The sequence below is a fragment of the Leucopleurus acutus genome (genome assembly GCF_964270905.1).
Source record: "Leucopleurus acutus genome assembly, chromosome: 20".
NCBI classification, from domain to species: domain Eukaryota; kingdom Metazoa; phylum Chordata; class Mammalia; order Artiodactyla; family Delphinidae; genus Leucopleurus; species Leucopleurus acutus.
This window is the reverse complement of record NC_139162.1, coordinates 55,826,158-55,844,385: the sequence shown is the minus strand read 5'-3', so window position 1 is coordinate 55,844,385 and position 18,228 is coordinate 55,826,158.

Here is an 18,228-nt window from a genome sequence, read left to right as displayed (position 1 = left end):
AAAAAAACTTGGGGGTGTGTTAGCAAGAAGAAGAGCTGGAATTCAAAGTCTGATTCTAGAACCCACTTTCTTTTTGGGGGGAGCGTTAGAGGTCTAAATGCCCAGGAGAACAGCTAATCACAGGGAGATTTGTCTATTATGTAGATGCGAGCAGCACACCTCAGGGCTAATTCTAACCACAAACCTTCACAACCAATATCTGCTTCCTTTCTGAAACGGAAACCCCAAGGATCACAAATGTTGACACACATCAACCTAATCGCCGCCGCCTACTTCTCTGAAGGCTTTGAGGTGATTCACAGACCTAGCTACGACCTTCAGACCGATGAAAGATGACGGAAACCAATCTCAGAACAATGCAAAACAAAACCCAAAGCCACGGAAGCCCAGAGAGGAGATGGTGCAAAGTAATAAACAGACCCAGGAATGCAACGTGAAAGGACAATGCTTCAGGGGGTGGGTTCTTCACAAAGGGAAACCAAGTCAGGGTTGAATCCTCACACCTCACTCTGGGGCTTGGGAATTCTGTCAGGATGCCTTGGGCTGCTGATGACAGGACACACTCAAAGGATGTAAGCTGGGCTGACTTTCACCCCAGGCAAAAGCAAGAAGGAACACTATTGCACAGAAGTAGAAGCCCAGGGGTGTGGCGGGCTTTGAGTTCAGTGACATCATCAAGATTCCTACTGCAAGATGACGGTCTGACAGTCACCAGTGCAACGTCATTCCAAGGCTGGGTGTTTGTAACAGGTTGAATGGTGGGGTGCCTCCCCCTAAAAGATACGTCCAAGTCCTAACTCCAAATACCTGTGAACGGGAGCCAATTTGGAAAAAGTTGCTTTGCCGATGTAATTGGGGATCTCGAGGTGAGATTGTCCTAGATTATCTGGGTGGACCCTAAATCCAACAAGTGTCCTTAGAAGACAGAGCAGAGGAAGAAGCAATGAGGGGATTGAGGGCAGAGACGGATGATGGAGCCTCAAATCGTGGAATGGCTGGACCCCCCAGCAGCTGCAAAGGCAAGGAACAGAATCTCCCCCAGAGCTGCTGGAGGGTGTGTTCCCCACCCCGCCCAGCCCCGCCACCTTGACTTTGGACTTCCGGCCTCTGGAAGTGTGAGAGAATACATTTATGTGTTCTGAGTCACCAAGGTGATGGTGTTTGTTACAGCAGCCGGAGGAAGAAACTAGTGCAGTCTCTTTGGGGGGTGGGTCACGAGATGACTGTCAGAGCCAATCTGGGCCACTTGTTTTCTTGTTTTTTGCCCAGTGACGGGGAGAGAAGCATTTCTCTTTTATTTGTCAAATTGGGCTGAGGTCATGCGCTCATCTTAGAACCCACAAAAGCCCCCCAGGGAAAGGCAGAAGGTAACGGACTTCAAGCAGGGTTTCCCAACACCAGCGCTGCTAACACTTGGGGCCGGATAATTCTTTGCTGTGGGGCAGGGGTCTGTCCTGTGCGCTGTTTGATGTCGAGCAGCAGTCCTGGTCTCTACCCACCAGATGCCAGTAGCCCCCACCGGCCGGGTGAGACCCCCAGAACTGTCTGCAGACATTGCCACACGTCCCCGAGGAGGGAAACTCGCCTTCGGTCGAGAACCACGGATGGAGGCGGATCTGGGTATGTTTGTGGGTCTGTGAGCGAGCCGAGGGTGGGGTCAGGTGGAGCTAGTCTCCAGCACACGGGGGCCTTGCTTATTCTCACCTGGGCTTCATTGGGGTGGAGTGCAGCTGACAGGCAAGGTGCTGGGAAACAGGTCGTAATGGAAACAGTACAGGTGACTGACTCAGGGCAGCCTATCTCCTATGGAAGACATGTCACGAAATCCAGAGGTCCTCCTGAAGCTGCAGGGCAGGCGCTGCTGAAAATCCGGCGAGGGGTCTTCTTATCACAGTGGCAGAGCTTCCAAGGAAATGAAGTAAGCATTCTTGGAACCCACCTGAGACCTGGGATTGGGTCATTGGTGTGGACGAACCTGAAGATCTTGAGCTGCTCAGTTTCCCTGAGAACACCCCCGTTGCTGGAGACCAGCACCCCTTGAGGGACGGTCGTGGTCCTTCCTCAAGCAGGTGCCTCACAAGATGATGTTCATCATCTCGAGGTCCGCCTCATCACCTGTGGCGAATCCCAGCTCACACGCTGGTGCATTGCAGGGTCTGGCTGAGATGAACCTGGGGACCATACCTGGGAGTGCATTTCGGGGGAGTTAGACTGGGGATGAAATATGAGACCAGCTGTGGAGAATCCATGGGCAGAGGGTCACTCATCTATAATGAAGGTTTTATTTAATATTTCAGGCTTTCTGGGTAGCTGGAGACTGTGGCAACTGCATGAGAACGTGTCTCGCACATAACCTCTACAGACGGTGCAGCCTTATATTAATGTCCTGATTTCGTTGATTGCACCGTGGTTACGTACGAGAACGTCTTTGCAGGAAAACCCATCAGGATTTAGATGGTGGGGCATCAGGTCTGCAACTTAGTCTCAGACGGTTCAGGTAAAAGTCCTTTGGACTTAAAATTAAAGTATAGCTGATTTACAATATTATATGAGTTTCAGGCGTACAACATAGTGATTCACAATTTTTTAAAAAAAATTATGTATTTTTTGGCTGCATTGGGTCTTTGTCGCTGCGTGCGGGTTTTCTCTAGTTGCGGCAAGCGGGGGCTACTCTTCCTTGTGGTGCCTGGGCTTCTCATTGCGGTGGCTTCTCTTGTTGCGGAGCTCGGGCTCTAGGCGCGTGGGCTTCAGTAGTTGTGGCATGTGGGCTCAGTAGTTGTGACTCACTGGCTCTAGAGTACAGGAGTTGTGGCGCATGGGCTTAGTTGCTCCGTGGCATGTGGGATTTTCCCGGACCAGGGCTCCTAACCTGTGTCCCCTGCATTGGCGGGTGGATTCTTAACCATTGTGCCACCACGGAAGTCCTGTGATTCATAATTTTTAAAGGTTATACTCCATTTATAGTTATTATAAAATATTGGCTACATTCCCTGTGTTGTACAATATATAATTTTACCTTATTTATTTTATACATAGTAGTTGTGTGAAAACCACCACCAGAAAGAGAAAGGTGTGAAAATAGTAAAAAAGCGTTCAGACACATCAGGGCACTGACTACTACGGTCTTGGAAACGTGACCCTCCTTTGAGAAAAGAGAATTGAAGTTAAAGGGGAGAGGTACCTTTTGTATACCGCATGGTGAAGGGAAAAAGGAGAGAGAAAGAAAAATTAGGATTTTGTAAGAAAAAAAGGAAAAAAAGAAATCAAGGACTTAAAACTCCCCCTATTTGCTAGTCATCTAGTAAAAAGCTGTACTTCACTACCCTGACAGCAGAGGGCACCCTTGTACTAAAAACTTTATGGTAGCAATCACAAGTGTTAAATATATATTTAGGAATACATTGAACAAGAAATGTGCAAATCACCCCAAAGCCACCAGCTCTCTACATAGAAATGCATGGGCACAAATAGGAATTATCAAACACTTCCACCAAAAGAAGCCACCCCCCCACCTCCAAAAATGAGAATCCAAAAATTCAGTTGATATACAACTAAGAGCAGAATTGCTGTCGTGTGGTAACAACTTGAGAAACTGCCAGATTGTTTTCCACCCGAGTTCGGAAAAACATTATTCACAACAGCCAAAAAGTGGAAGCAACCCAAGTGCCCATCACCAGATGAATGGTGGTCTATCCATACAATGGAATATTATTCAGTCATAAAAAAGGAATGAGGGCTTCCCTGGTGGCGCAGTGGTTGAGAGCCCGCCTGCCGATGCAGGGGACACGGGTTCGTGCCCCGGTCCGGGAAGATCCCACATGCTGCGGAGCAGCTGGGCCCGTGAGCCATGGCCACTGAGCCTGCGCGTCCGGAGCCTGTGCTCTTCAACGGGAGAGGCCACAACAGTGAGAGGCCCGCGTAGCGCAAAAAAAATAAAAAAAAAGGAATGAAGCACTGACGCATGCCATAACATAGATAAACCTTGAAAACATTATGCTATGTGGAATTGCCACCTGGAAATATACTTATGGAATGCCTTTTCTGTATTTAAGGAGGGCAAATCCTTGCACTAGGCAAAAGAATCCAGTTTTAAAAAAAAAGGTATATGCAGGAGAAAAACTTCAGAATTTAATGAGTGGCCTTAAACTAAATACATCATGGAGCTTAAGATTTTCAGTGAAAGATAGCATCTTTGGGAGGTTTTGCCCTTCACACTCCAGCCCGTAACGTGGAGTGAAGCCAAAGCTGTGACCAGGCTCGGGGATAGTTTTTCCATTTATCTCCCCCGCTTACACACACCCTCAAGGACTTCCTCAGGGCAGAATCTCCTTGTTGGTATCTGTTCAATTTACAGATGCAGACTCAGCAATTCCTCCCTCAAAATGTAGCCTATGAACATGCATGCGTGTGGGAAACGTGATGTGTTGATGACATTTGTGAAAGCATGTCAGTTGCATTTCTTTAATACAGCAGGGCTGGCAACAACGTACAAGCCAGCAGTGCGGGCCAGGGTTAGGGTCAGGGTCAGGGTCAGGGTCAGGGTCAGGGTCAGGGTTAGGGTTAGGCAGCAGTGCGGGCCAGGGTTAGGGTTAGGCAGCAGTGCGGGCCAGGGTTAGGGTTAGCCAGCAGTGCGGGTCAGGGTTAGGGTTAGGCAGCAGTGCGGGCCAGGGTTAGGGTTAGGCAGTAGTGCGGGCCAGGGTTAGGGTTAGGCAGCAGTGCGGGCCAGGGTTAGGGTTAGCCAGCAGTGCGGGTCAGGGTTAGGGTTAGGCAGCAGTGCGGGCCAGGGTTAGGGTTAGGCAGCAGTGCGGGTCAGGGTTAGGGTTAGGCAGCAGTGCGGGCCAGGGTTAGGGTTAGGCAGCAGTGCGGGCCAGGGTTAGGGTTAGGCAGCAGTGCGGGCCAGGGTTAGGGTTAGGCAGCAGCGCGGGTCAGGGTTAGGGTTAGGCAGCAGTGGGGGCCAGGGTTAGGGTCAGGGTCAGGGTCAGGGTCAGGGTCAGGGTTAGGGTTAGGCAGCAGCGCCGGCCAGGGTTAGGGTTAGGCAGCAGCGCGGGTCAGGGTTAGGGTTAGGGTTAGGGTTAGGGCCAGGGTTAGGGTTAGGGTTAGGGTTAGGGTCAGGGTTAGGGTTAGGCAGCAGTGCGGGTTAGGGTTAGGGTTAGGGTTAGGGTTAGGGTTAGGGCCAGGGTTAGGGTTAGGCAGCAGTGCGGGTTAGGGTTAGGGTTAGGGTTAGGCAGCAGGGCCATCTTAAGCAAATAGTGACGCATCCAAGGAAAGGAACATTCTGCAGCTGTTGGGAAGCACCAACACTATTTTGCTGTTATTTTATTTTATTTTATTGCTGTTATTTTAAAACATATCGTATGGGAGAAGTGTTCAATGAGGGCATAGTGAAATGTGGGTGGATGGGACTTATGCGCCTGGACCCCAGCCAGCGTGGACACCATAGCACCTGCAGCAAGACAGTAGAGAGAGGGACAGGAGATAAACACAATACCTCACGAGTAGGCACTATTTTCCCCACGTGGCCAGGACCAACCATCATTAACATGTGTCCGAGAGAGAGCTTAAAATGAGAGTCCGTCCAAGGAGCCCTTTGGGGCAGGAAATTCAGGAGTGGGGTCATCTCCTTAGAGGTGACACACTAGAAGGATATTCCCGGGGTTGGACGGCGTGGCAAGAGAAGGTGTAGGTTGACGGAGAAGATTTGGTGGATCTGATGAAATGGAATTGAGAAGAAGAAAAAGCAGAGGGGGGTGAGTCAGAGAGAGGAGAAAACTTGTCTTGAACCCCCGAAGCTGAGGATGGAAGATTTCGGAAGAGCCTGGGATCACAAGTGCCAGAGAGCGTGGAGAAGCACGGGGAAGCTGACGTGGGGAGAGAAGTTGTGGATTGAACCAAGGGCCGATGACTCCTCCTTGCCAGCCTCCACCGTTGTCCTGACGTCTTCCGCTCCAGGGTCTCCCCAAAATGAACACGCAGTGGGCAGAGCTGTGCACTCGAATGAAGCATTGTGCAGCGGAGAATCTTGGGGTGTGGTTCACAGTTACGAGGGCTCCTCCGCGGTCGGCTGAGGCTAACGAGCTCTTGACTTCCTCTTGAAATCCTTTCTGCTGAACCAGGCATCAACCAGGAAGACCCCCAGGATCACCAGAGACATTGCAGCCGGAGCGAAGCGGACGACGTTCTCTGCATCGTGGTTCCCAGGGGCAGCATCTGGGGACAGAGACAGAGAAATTCCTGACGTGGAAACTTGCCCAGTCTCACATCAGAAACCCCAGACTCTTTTTTTTTTTTTGACCTCACTGCTGGGCATGTGGGATCTTAGTTTCCTGACCAGGGATGGAACCCCGCCCCCTGCATTGGAACACGGTGTCTTAATCACTGGACCACCAGGGAAGTCCCCAGAAGCCCCAGACTTTTAAAAAATCTGATTTCTTTATTTTTGGCCGAGGCACGCGGCTTGCGGGATCTTAGTTCCCCAACCAGGGATCGAACCCACGCTCTTGGCAGTGAAATTGTGGAGTCCTAACCACTGGATGGCCAGGGAATTCCCAAAAATTGTTTTTAAAAATTGAAGTATAGTTGATGTACGATGTTATATGTTACAGGTGTACAATATAGTGATTCGCAATTTTAAAAGATTATACTCCATTTACAGTTATTATAAAATGTTGGCTCTATTCCCCATGTTGTACAATATATCCTTGTACCTTATACCTAACAGTCTAAACAGAAGCCCCAGATTTGAAAATCATCATAGTTTTCTACAGCTGCGGTAACAAATTACCACAAACTTAGTGGCTTAGAACAACACTAATGTCTTATGATTCTGGAGGTCAGAAGTCCAAATGGGTCTCACTGGGCTTAAATCAAGGTGTTGGCAGGGCTGCGCTCTGGAGGTTCTGGGAAAGAATCTGTTTTCTTGCCTTTCCCAGCATCCAGAGGCGGCCTGACCTCGTCTGCTCGTGGCCCCTTCCTCCACCTTCACATCTATCAATGACGAGTTGAGTCATTCCTATATCACATCACTCTGACACTATTTCTTCTACATTCAGAAACCCCTGTGATGCACTCAGCCTGCTGGGTTAATCCAGGGTGGTCTACTTACTTGCAACCTTAAATCAACCATAATTCCTCTCTGTGGTACCGGATTCCCAGGTTCTGGGGAGGAGGGTGTGGACATCTCTGGGGCACAGTTACTCTGCCTAGTATCACATTTGTTTTCTCATCCGCTCGGTTTGATCATTCTCAGCCAGGTAGCCCTGTTTGAACTGAGAACTCCCGAGTACCAGAATCTTGGCATGGCGTTGTTCAGGTTGTTAACTGCATAAGAGCAGTCGGTCAGTGGGTGGATAGGAGTATAACTATTCTGCTCTCCTCTCACCAGATCATAAGCCCTAGCTGAAGGCAATGGTTGCTTCTAGGACTGATTTTTTTTTTTGGCCACGCTGCACGGCTTGTGGGATCTTAGTTCCCCGACCAGGGATCGAACCTGGGCCCTCAGCAGTGAGAGCACAGAGTCCTAACCACTGGACGGCCAAGGAATTCCTTAGGACCGATTTTTTTCTTCCAAGTAATGAAGCAGCATTTTAGGGGATAATGACTTGTAGTGGGTTGAACAGTGCCCCTCTCCCCTCCCAAGATGTGTCTGTCCAGAACCTCAGGATGTGACCTTATTTGGTATTACAAATAAGGGTCTTGAAGATGTAATTAAGGGAAGGCTCTTGAGTCCTCCAGTCCTGGATTAGGGTGAGTCCTAAATCCAGTGATGAGCGTGCTTATTAGAGGCAGAAAAGGAGAAAATGGAGGGCAGAGATTGCAGTGATGCATCTGCAAGCTAAGGGAGGCCAAGAATTGCGTCCACCAGCAGCGGGGATAGAGGCATGGAGTGGATTTTCCTTCAAAGCCTCCAGAAGGAACCAACCCTGATGACCCTTGATTTTGGACTTCTGGCCTCCAGAACTGTGAGAGAATAGTGTTTTTTTATTGTACATTTTTACAATTAAAAATTTTTATTTATTTTAAAAAATTCCAATTTTTTATTGGGATAAAACACATATACATCTACCATCTTAATCCTTTTTAATGTACAGGTCAGTGGTATTAAAGACGTGCACACTGTTGCGCGACCCTCACCACCATCTATCTCCAGAACTCTTGCATCTTGCAAGACTGAAACTCTGTATCCATTAAATATCTGCTCATTCCTTTGTCCCCATCCCCTCAGGCCCCGGCACCCACCATTCTATTTTCTGTCTCTGTGATTTTGACCACTCATAGAAGTGGAATTATACAGTGTTTGTCTTTCTGTGGCTGGCTTATTTCACTTAGCATAATGTCAATTTCCTGTTCTTTCAAGCAACCAACTTTGTGGTAATTTGTAGGACAGCACTAGGAAACTCCTACAGGGCTCTTCAAGTAACTTATCAATACTGTATGGAGGTGAAGGTCTAAAAGGATTATGAGAATTATGATCAACAGCTGGGGCTGCCCCTGATTTCCCTCACCTCAGACTAACTTCACCTGGAGCAGGGGATGCCCCAACAATATTACTCACTGTTGCTTTTATTTCTTTTTTTTTTTTTAAAGGTGGAATTTTTTTTTAAGATTTTTTTTGATGTGGACCATTTTTAAAGTCTTTACTGAATCGGTTACAATGTTGCTTCTTTTTTAAAATAAACTTATTTATTTATTTATTTATGGCTGCGTTGGGTCTTCGTTGCTGCGCGCGGGCTTTCTCTAGTTGCGGTGAGCGGGGGCTACTCTTCATTGCAGTGCGCGGGCTTCTCATTGTGGTGGCTTCTCTTGTTGGGGAGCATGGGCTCTAGGCGCGTGGGGTTCAGTGGTTGTGGCACGTGAGCTCAGTAGTTCGCAGGCTCAGTAGTTGCAGGCTCAGTAGTTGTGGCACATGGGCTTAGTTGCTCCACGGCATGTGGGATCTTCCCAGACCAGGGCTCAAACCCGTGTCCCCTGCATTGGCAGGTGGATTCTTAACCACTGCACCACCAGCGAAGTCCACATTCCTGTCAGGCATGTGGGAGTCTTAGCTCCCGGACCAGGGATCGACCCTGCACCCCCTGCATTGGAAGGTGAAGTCTTAACCACTGGACCACCAGGGAAGTCCCTAAAGGTGGAAGCTTTAATTAATGGAATTAATTTTTTAAAAGCCAGCTTTTGGTTAGTTTTGGGTTTTATGAAGTTTTTTTGTTTTTTGGTTTAATACCCTTGTTTTGGCTGAAACTTGTGGGATCTTAGTTTCCTGACCAGGGATGGAACCTGTGTCCCCCGCAGTGGAAGCTTGGAGTCCTAACCACTGGACAGCCAGGGAAGTCCCTCACTGTTGCTCTTTCAGGGCTAAGATCCCCTCCATCTCTGCCCCATGTTTTCAACCCCAGTAGCGCTGGGTCTGCCATCCCCATCAGGGACTCTTTGGTCACAGGTCAACAAGCTGACATTTGGAAATGGCTCTGCCCCATAGACCCTCATACAATGATGGAAATGTCCTTTATCATTTGAGTTTTACTACTGATTCTCTAGGGCTGTGCTGTCCCATATGGGAGCCGTTAGGCACTCAGTGGCTGCAGGGCACATCATGTGCCTATTGCAACTGAGGAAGTGAATTTTAAGTTTTATTTAATTTTCATTAACTGAAAGCAAAAGAACTGCCTCTAGCTAGTCGCTGCCATAGTCTGGGAGTCCCGGGAGCAGGTGGGAAGCGTGGGGACCCCTCACCTCTCTCTGGGAGCATCAGGACGTCACTGGGTTCTGACCAGAGGTAGGGGAAGTTCTTGTGTAGACCGTGGTAGCATCCGTAGGTCCCCGGGTGCATCAGGAAGATGGCATTCACAGGAAAGTCGGCCTCAAAAGCCCCAGCTCTGTACTTGGAGCTTAGGTTCTGGGCAAATTCTACTCTTCCATTCCTGGAAAGAACGAGTGTGTCACACCAGGTCTCTGAGTGATACCGCAGACTGAGCTTCTTAGAGGGGGTCTTCTTGGAGAAGGAGCGCCAGTGAGCCGAGAGGGAGGGTTTTCTGTCCACACCTGGGAAGGAAGAGAGGCAAGGTGGTGAGTGGGCGGGCGCCGCCCCCTGCTTCCTCCCGATTTAACCTGAGCACATCTTCCTAACGCCCAGAAAGCATGCTTCCTGTCTTGCTACACCTGTCTTGCTACACCTGAGCTTGAGGCCTCTCCCATTTTGTCCTTGTTTCCTCTGTGTCTCTTTTTCTCCCTGATTCATTCAGTCTCCATTACTGTTCCTCTCACCCAGGAGTCCTTACTGTGACTCAAAAGGTCCTACAGGGGGCTTCCCTGATGGCACAGTGGGTTAAGAATCCGCCTGACAATGCAGGGGACACGGGTTCGAGCCCTGGTCCGGGAAGATCCCACATGCCGCGGAGTAACTAAGCCCAGGCGTCACAACTACTGAGCCGGCGCTCTACAGCCACAACTACTGAGCCTGCGTGCCACAACTACTGAAGCCCGAGCGCCTAGAGCCCGTGCTCTGCAACAAGAGAAGTCACCGCAATGAGAAGCCCACGCACCGCAATGAAGGGTAGCCCCCGCTCGCCTCAACTAGAGAAAGCCCGTGTGCAGCAACGAAGACCCAATGCAGCCCCCCCCCCAAAAAAAAAACTTGTGGAAGAATAATCTGCCTGCATCCCCCTGTGTGTTGCCATCTTCTCAAAGGCATCCCTGCGCCCCCAGGGTTGCCCAGGCCTGGGTCAGGCACCTAAGGGCTTCAGGAAATTTTTACTGGATACAGGCAGTGAATCTGGATTTCCACTTGCCCTTTTATGTCACACACCAACATGGAGGTGACCCAGTCTGGGAAAGGGGCTGGGAAGATCATAGGCGGGTAACACATCCCACTGCAGGGAGCTGCCTTTTCTTCTCCCACAGCCTGAGCGAGTCCGTTTAGGGGCCCAGGGAGTTCACAGGGATGGAGAGGGTGTCCGAGCCGTAGATTCCTTACCTATGTCTATGAGCTTCAGTGGTTTACTGGAGCTTTTCCATTTATAGGGGAAAGTCTTGTACGAGCCATACACCTGCAGATCCCACTGTGGGCTGCTGTCACTGGGGAGATGTGGAATCTATTATAGCTCTGCTTGATACAGTTCATGAAGTCACCTTCACCATGTTGCTTGGACAGAGTAAAAAGATCATACGTAGATCCTGAATTACAGTTTCTCCTAAAGTCACCACAGGGTATGGCTGGGCAAAGAGTGACAGTGCACCTGTGTACACATCTGAAAATAAGGAGGAACTGGCATTTACCATAAGCCATCAACAACTCTCAAATATTTGATAGAATCTATATGTATAAACGCTCAAAGCAATTCATTTCAGTGTTACATGTAATAACAGGAATATGCTCCTACTATAATTTCCTGACAAATGAAAATGATATATTTTATGGAGGAAGGTCATAAGATACTCACATTTTCATACATGATGTCCAGGATTCATTAAAAAAAATTACCTGCTATATGTCTAAATCCATCAAGATGTATACATTAAATATGTAAAAATTTATTTGCATAGCAATTACACCTCAATAAAGCTTGAAAAATTACTTGCTATGCTAGGGGTAAGAAAAGATGTTCCGGACTTCCCTGGTGGCGCAGTGGTTAAGAATCCGCCTGCCAAGGCAGGGGACATGGATTTGAGCCCTGGTCTGGCAAGATCCCACATGCCGTGGAGCATCTAAGCCCGTGCACCACAACTACTGAGTCTGCGTGCCACAACTACTGGAGCCCGTGTACCTAGAGCCCATGCTCCGCAACAAGAGAAGCCCGCGCACCGCAATGAAGAGTAGCCCCCACTCACCGCAACTAGAGAAAGCCTGCGTGCAGCAACCCAACACAGCCAAAAATAAAGAAAGAAATAAATTAATTTTTAAAAAAAGAAGCCTATATAAGACATCAGATACTCAGGAATTTACATGTTTCTCAGATTAAAGGAGGGTCATTGATCATCCCAAGCAAACTAAAACACTCATTTCTAGTGAGTTGATATTAATGCCCCCATCAGAGATTTTTGGGCAGGACATAAACCTTGGAATGCAGCCATTCAGGAAAAATTTACTCTTCGCTGAACCTTTTCATACCCACTGTTACTACAGAGAATCCAAATCCTACAAAAGAACTGGTCTTCCAGGCACCTTCCCTGGACCCACGTTGCTCTCCACCACATTCTCTAGTTCGATTTAGGTCTGCAACACCATCCCTCATAGTTTCATATATTAGATTCAGTCTTTTCGAACGACATTTCACCTCGTTTTTTTGGGGGTGGGTAAAGCTGCCTTCAGTTCTTCGATGGCAGATAAATCATTGTGGAGAGCGTGGCACAAATCTCCCACGTCTCTGTGGCCGTAAGATCACGGCAGGAAACCCACAGAGTAACTCATGCCCAGCGGGGTGATGTGGTGGAGGGCTGAGAGGCAAAGCCCTAGTCTTGCACAAGGAGCGGTTCCCCTTTATGTTGAGCAGGGGATGTTGTCACTCCTCGGCAAGGGGTTTAGAGCCCCAGGCTGCCCCCTCCACGGGCGTGTCCTGCTGCGAAGATCTGCTGCCCAGTCGGCTGTGCTGCCTGGTGCGGAGCTGTGGACTTAGGCACTGCCATGTCCCTGGGGGTCATTTTTCTTCTCGGACTTGGTGAGTGGGGCAAGGGACGTTGTGTGGGAGGCTGGTGAGGGAAGAGGATGTAGATAAGAGGTTTATAACCTGGGTTCCTCTTGTGGGACTCTTCCTTTATGAAGTCCTGGGGTCGGTGACTTATAGAGGGATCACCCATAGGGCCACTTTTCTTCAGTTTGGTCTAGACGTGATGCCCTGAGCTCAGGTGTTTGGGAATCACTGTATCATCGGGAGACATCTCTTACCAAGTCTTTCTCTGTTTCAGTGTCTTGCTGGGATCAAAGGGTTCGGGCACAAACGGGTGAGTGTTTTCTCCCTTTTCTGCCTAGAGAACTCTGAATTGGGCCGAGTGGACTGAGGGATGAGCTTGAGTGGCCCTGAAAGCATCCCAGCCTTTAACCTGCACCATCTCTTCATCCACTCGTCGTGTTATTTGTTTTTAATGTTTTAATTCTTCACCATTATGCCAATCTTTGGTGGAAAACCTCTCCCCTTCTCTGGAAAGCTTCCTGATCCCCTGCTATTCCCCATCAGCAAGAAGGGAATGAGTCAAGAAGGGAAGTCAAGAAGGGAATGCCCAGGTTTTCAAATAATGCAGAAAGGGAACACAGTTGAGGTCGACATTCACAACGCAGACACAGAGAACTGGGGACGTTTGTACGGGCACCAGACCCCCCTGTGGGTATGGGACCATCACCCATTGGGTGTGTTGTGTGTCCTTTCCATTTGCTATCTATCACCTCAACTGCTTCCATCTCCCTCATCTATGGAAGGTTTGTTCACAGGAAGGTACTCTTACTCAGGAGGCAGACTTGCAGTAAAATGAAGACCTCGGGCTTCCCTGGTGGCGCAGTGGTTGAGAGTCCGCCTGCCGATGCAGGGGACACGGGTTCGTGCCCCGGTCCGGGAGGATCCCACATGCCACGGAGCAGCTGGGCCCGTGAGCCATGGCCGCTGAGCCTGCGCATCTGGAGCCTGTGCTCCGCAACGGGAGAGGCCACAGCAGTGAGAGGCCCGCGTACCACTAAAAAAAAAAAAAAGTTATTTAAAATGAAGACCTCAACATTTACTGGTTCTGGGACATTTTGCAAGCAGTTTCCTGCATTTGGGTCCCAAGTTCCTTCTTTCTAAAATGAAATAACGGGAGTTCCCTGGGGGTCCAGTGGTTAGGACTTGGCGATTTCACTGCCATGGCCCAGGTTCAATCCCTGGTTGGGGAACTAAGATCCCACAAGCCACGGGGGGCATGGCCAAAAAAAAAAAAAAAAAGAAGAAGAATGGTGTTGCATCAGTTAAGATACAGTGCGTGTCAAGCTCAGACAACAACATTTTGCTCAGATTAGGGGTCATTGTGTAATGTTAACAATTGCTAGATAACATTTATTGAGGTTTTCCCATTGCCGAGGGCACATTATTATTGACCACATCCCCTGTGCTGTATATTTCGTCCCTGTCACTTATTTATTAGATGACTTAAGGTTTGTACTTCTTAAGCCCCTTCACTTATTTTGGCAGCCACCCGTTTATTTCTCTCTGGTTCTGTGACTCTATTTTGGTTTTGTTTGTGTTGTTCTTTAGATTCCACATATAAGCGCGAGCGTATAGTATTTGTCTTTTCTCTGACTTATTTCACGTAGCAGAATACCCTCTAGATCCACCCATGTTGTCACAAATGGCAAGATTTTTTTTTTTTTTTAATGCGGTATGCGGGCCTCTCACTGCTGTGGCCTCTCCCGTTGCGGAGCACAGGCTCTGGACGCGCAGGCTCAGGGGCCATGGCTCACGGGCCCGGCCGCTCTGCGGCACGTGGGATCCTCCCGGACCGGGGCACGAACCCATGTCCCCTGCATCGGCAGGCGGACTCTCAACCACTGCGCCACCAGGGAAGCCCGGCAAGATTTTTTTTAATGACTAATATGCCATTGTATATACCTATATATCACATCTTCTTTGTCTATTCATTTACTGATGGACTATTAGGATTGATTCTATGTCTTGGCTCTTGTAAATAGTACTGCTATGAACATCGGGGTGCATGTATCTTTTAGAATTTGTGTTTCCATGTTTTTCGAATGTATACCCAGTAGTGGTAGTTCCACTTTTAGTTTCTTGAGAAGTCTCCATACTGTTCTCCATAGTGCCTGCTCCAGTTTACATTCCCACCAGCAGTGTATGAGGGTTCCCTTTTCTCCACATCCTTGCCAACACTTGTTATTTGTGGTCTTCTTGATGATAGCCATACCGACTGGTGTGAGAGAATGTCTCGTTGTGTGTGTGTGGTTTTTTTAAATTAATTAATTTATTTTTGGCTGCATTGGGTCTTCATTGCTGTGTGTGGGCTTTCTCTACTTGCGGCAAGCGAGGGCTTCTCTTTGTTGCTGTGCGTGGGCTTCTCATTGCAGTGGCTTCTCTTGTTGCGGAGCACAGGCTCTAGGCACGTGGGCTTCAGTAGCTGTGGCTCACGGGTTCTAGAGCGCAGGCTCAGTAGTTGCGGTGCACAGGCTTAGTTGCTCCGTGGCATGTAGGATCTTCCCGGACCAGGGCTCGAACCAGTGTCCCCTGCATTAGCAGGCGGATTCTTAACCACTGCGCCACCAGGGAAGTCCCTCGTTGTGGTTTTAATTTGCATTTCTCTGATGATTAATGATATTGAGCATCTTTTCATGTGCCTGTTGGCCATCTGTGTGTCTTCTTTGGAAAAATGTCTATTCAGTTCTTCTGCTCATTTTAAATCAGGTTGTTTGGGGTTTTTTGCTGGTGCTTTGTATAAGCTGTTTACATATTTTGGGTACTAACTCCTTGTTGGTCGTATCATTTGCATATATTTTCTCCTATTCAGTAGGTTGTGTTTTCATTTTTTAAAAATCTTTATTTATTTATTTATTTTTGGCTGCATCGGGTCTTAGTTGCGGCACGTGGGATCTCTTGTTGTGGCCCACAGGCTCTTCGATGTGGCATGCAGGCTTCTCTCTAGTTGTGGTGTGTAGGCTTCAGAACACGTGGACTGTGAAGTTGTGGTGTACAGGCTCCAGAGCACATGGGCTCTGTAGTTGTGGCATGCAGGCTCTATAGTTGTGGTGCGCGGACTCAGTAGTTGCGGTATGAGGGCTTAGTTGCGGCATGTGGGATCTTAATTCCCTGACCAGGGATTGAACCCAAGTCCCCTGCGTTGGAAGGCAGATTCTTAACCACCGGACCACCAGGGAAATCACTGTCTTTTCATTTTGTCAGTGTTTTCTTTTGCTGTGCAAAAGCTTTTATGTTTAATTAAGTCCCATTTGTTTATTTTTGCTTTTTTTCCCTTTGCTTTAGGGCGATAGATTAAAAAAATATTGCTACAATTTATGTCAAAGAGTGTTCTGCCTATATTTTATTCTTGGAATTTTATGGTTTCCAAGCTTACATGTAGGTCTTTAATCCATTTTGAGTTTATTTTTGTATATGGTGTTAGAGAATGTTGTAACTTCATTCTTTTACATGTAGCTGCCTGGTTTTCCCAGCATCACTTATTGAAAAGACTGTCTTTTCTTCATTGTATGTTCTTGCCTTCTTTGTTGCAGATTAAGTGGGTTTATTTCTGGGCTTTCTGTCCTGTTCCATTGATCTATATGTCTGTTTTTATGCCAGTACCATACTGTTTTGATTATTGTAGCTTTGTAGTATAGACTGAAGTGGGGAGTGTGATAAATCCAGCTCTATTCTTCTTTCTCAAGATTGTTTTGACTATCTGAGGTCTTTTGTGTTTTCATAAGAATTTTTAAATTATTTGTTCTAGTTCTGTGAAAAATGCCATTGGCATTTTAATAGGGATTGCATTGAATCTGTGGATTGCCTCAGGTAGTATGGTTATTTTAACAGTGTTAATTTTTCCAATCCATAGACATGATGTATCTTTCTGTCTTATCATCTTCAATTTCTCTCATCAGTGTTTTATAGTTTTCTAAGCACAGGTCTTTTGCCTCCTTAGGCAGGTTTATTCCTAGATATTTCATTCTTCTTGATGTGATGGTAAATGGGATTGTTTCCTTAATTTCTCTTTCTGATGTTTTGTTGTTAGTGTATAGAAATGCAGCAGATTTCTGTATATTAATTTTATATCCTACAACTTTACCTAATTCACTGATGAGCTCTAGTATTAGGTTGGTGGTGTCTAGGATATTTTTTTATATATAGTATCATGTCAACTGCAGACAGGGAGCTTCACTTCTCCTTTACAATTCAAATGACTTTTGCTTATTTTTCTTGTCTGATTGCTGTGTCTAGGACTTCCAATACTATGTGAATAAAAGTGGTGAGAATGGACATCCGGGTCTTTATTTCTGATTTCAGAGGAAATGCTTTTGGCTTTTCACTGTTGAGTATGATGTTGGCTGTAGGTTTGTCTTATATGGTCTGTATATTGAAGTATGTATGTTCCCTCTATGCCCACTTTGCTGAGAGTTTTTATCATGCCAAGCAATGATATTTGTTCTTAAGTTGACAGGGAAGACTAACATTGGATTAAAATGGGTAGATTAAAGATGATCTGCTTCAGTTGTCCAGTATCTGCTGATGGCTATCAAACTTATCACTCACTCCAGTCAAAAATGGTCCCATGAATTTCTTATCCAATGGAATCTTTGACATCTGCTCAGACACCTAATGAGAATCTCGGCAGAACTCCCAACACATCTCAGAACCTCCTCCTTGTATTGGTCTTCCCATCTCAATAGATGCCATCCATCCTCTCCAATGATCAATTCATTGAGAATGATATATGATGCCCCTCTTTTGCTCTCAGTGCCCATCTGCTCCATCTCTAAATCTCAAAGCTCATCATTTCTATCCTCAAAAACTCCTCACATCCATTCCCTTTTTTCTTTCATCACCACCACATTGTCATTACATGACCATTTGTCATGTAGCTGCCTGTAGCATGTTCCCTAATTGTCCCTCCACTTTCCACCTGGCCCCTTAAATCCATTTATCACACCAGGAATGTAGTAATTTAAAAAATTACAAGCTCACTGCTTGTTAATCCCTTTGTGGGTCATTATTACATTTAAACTTAAATCCAGACTCTTCTCCTCAGCTTCCAATGTTTTGGACCTTTGCTGATATCTCCTGACCTTTCTATCTTTACCAAGAGCCATTTTTCACATTATGTACCATTTGTCCTTTCTGTGTGTGGGTCACGCAAAACTCCTTCTCACCTCTGAGTTTGCATATGTTGTTCCCTCTTCCTGGAAGGCAGTTCTTCTTGCACTTCGGAGATCTATGTGTTTCTTATCCTTCGGGGATCATCTCCCAAAGAAATCTCTCTTATAATTCAGGGTAGATAGTTTTATCATATAATAAGAGTAACAACTTCTGTGTACTGGTTCACATGTCTAGACTCTGTTATTGGGTAGGTTCACTACAGTTTCCAAAACATCCAATAACTTGCCTCATATATGGAAGACACACAATAAATATTTATTGAACGGATGAATTAATCCAAGAGGAGATCAATAACAGATCTTCACTGTTTACTAATTCCTAGATCTACCTGAAGTCTACCTAAATCCTCCTGGAGATGAATACCTTCCCACTGTGGCTGTGACCTCAGTCATCAGCATTC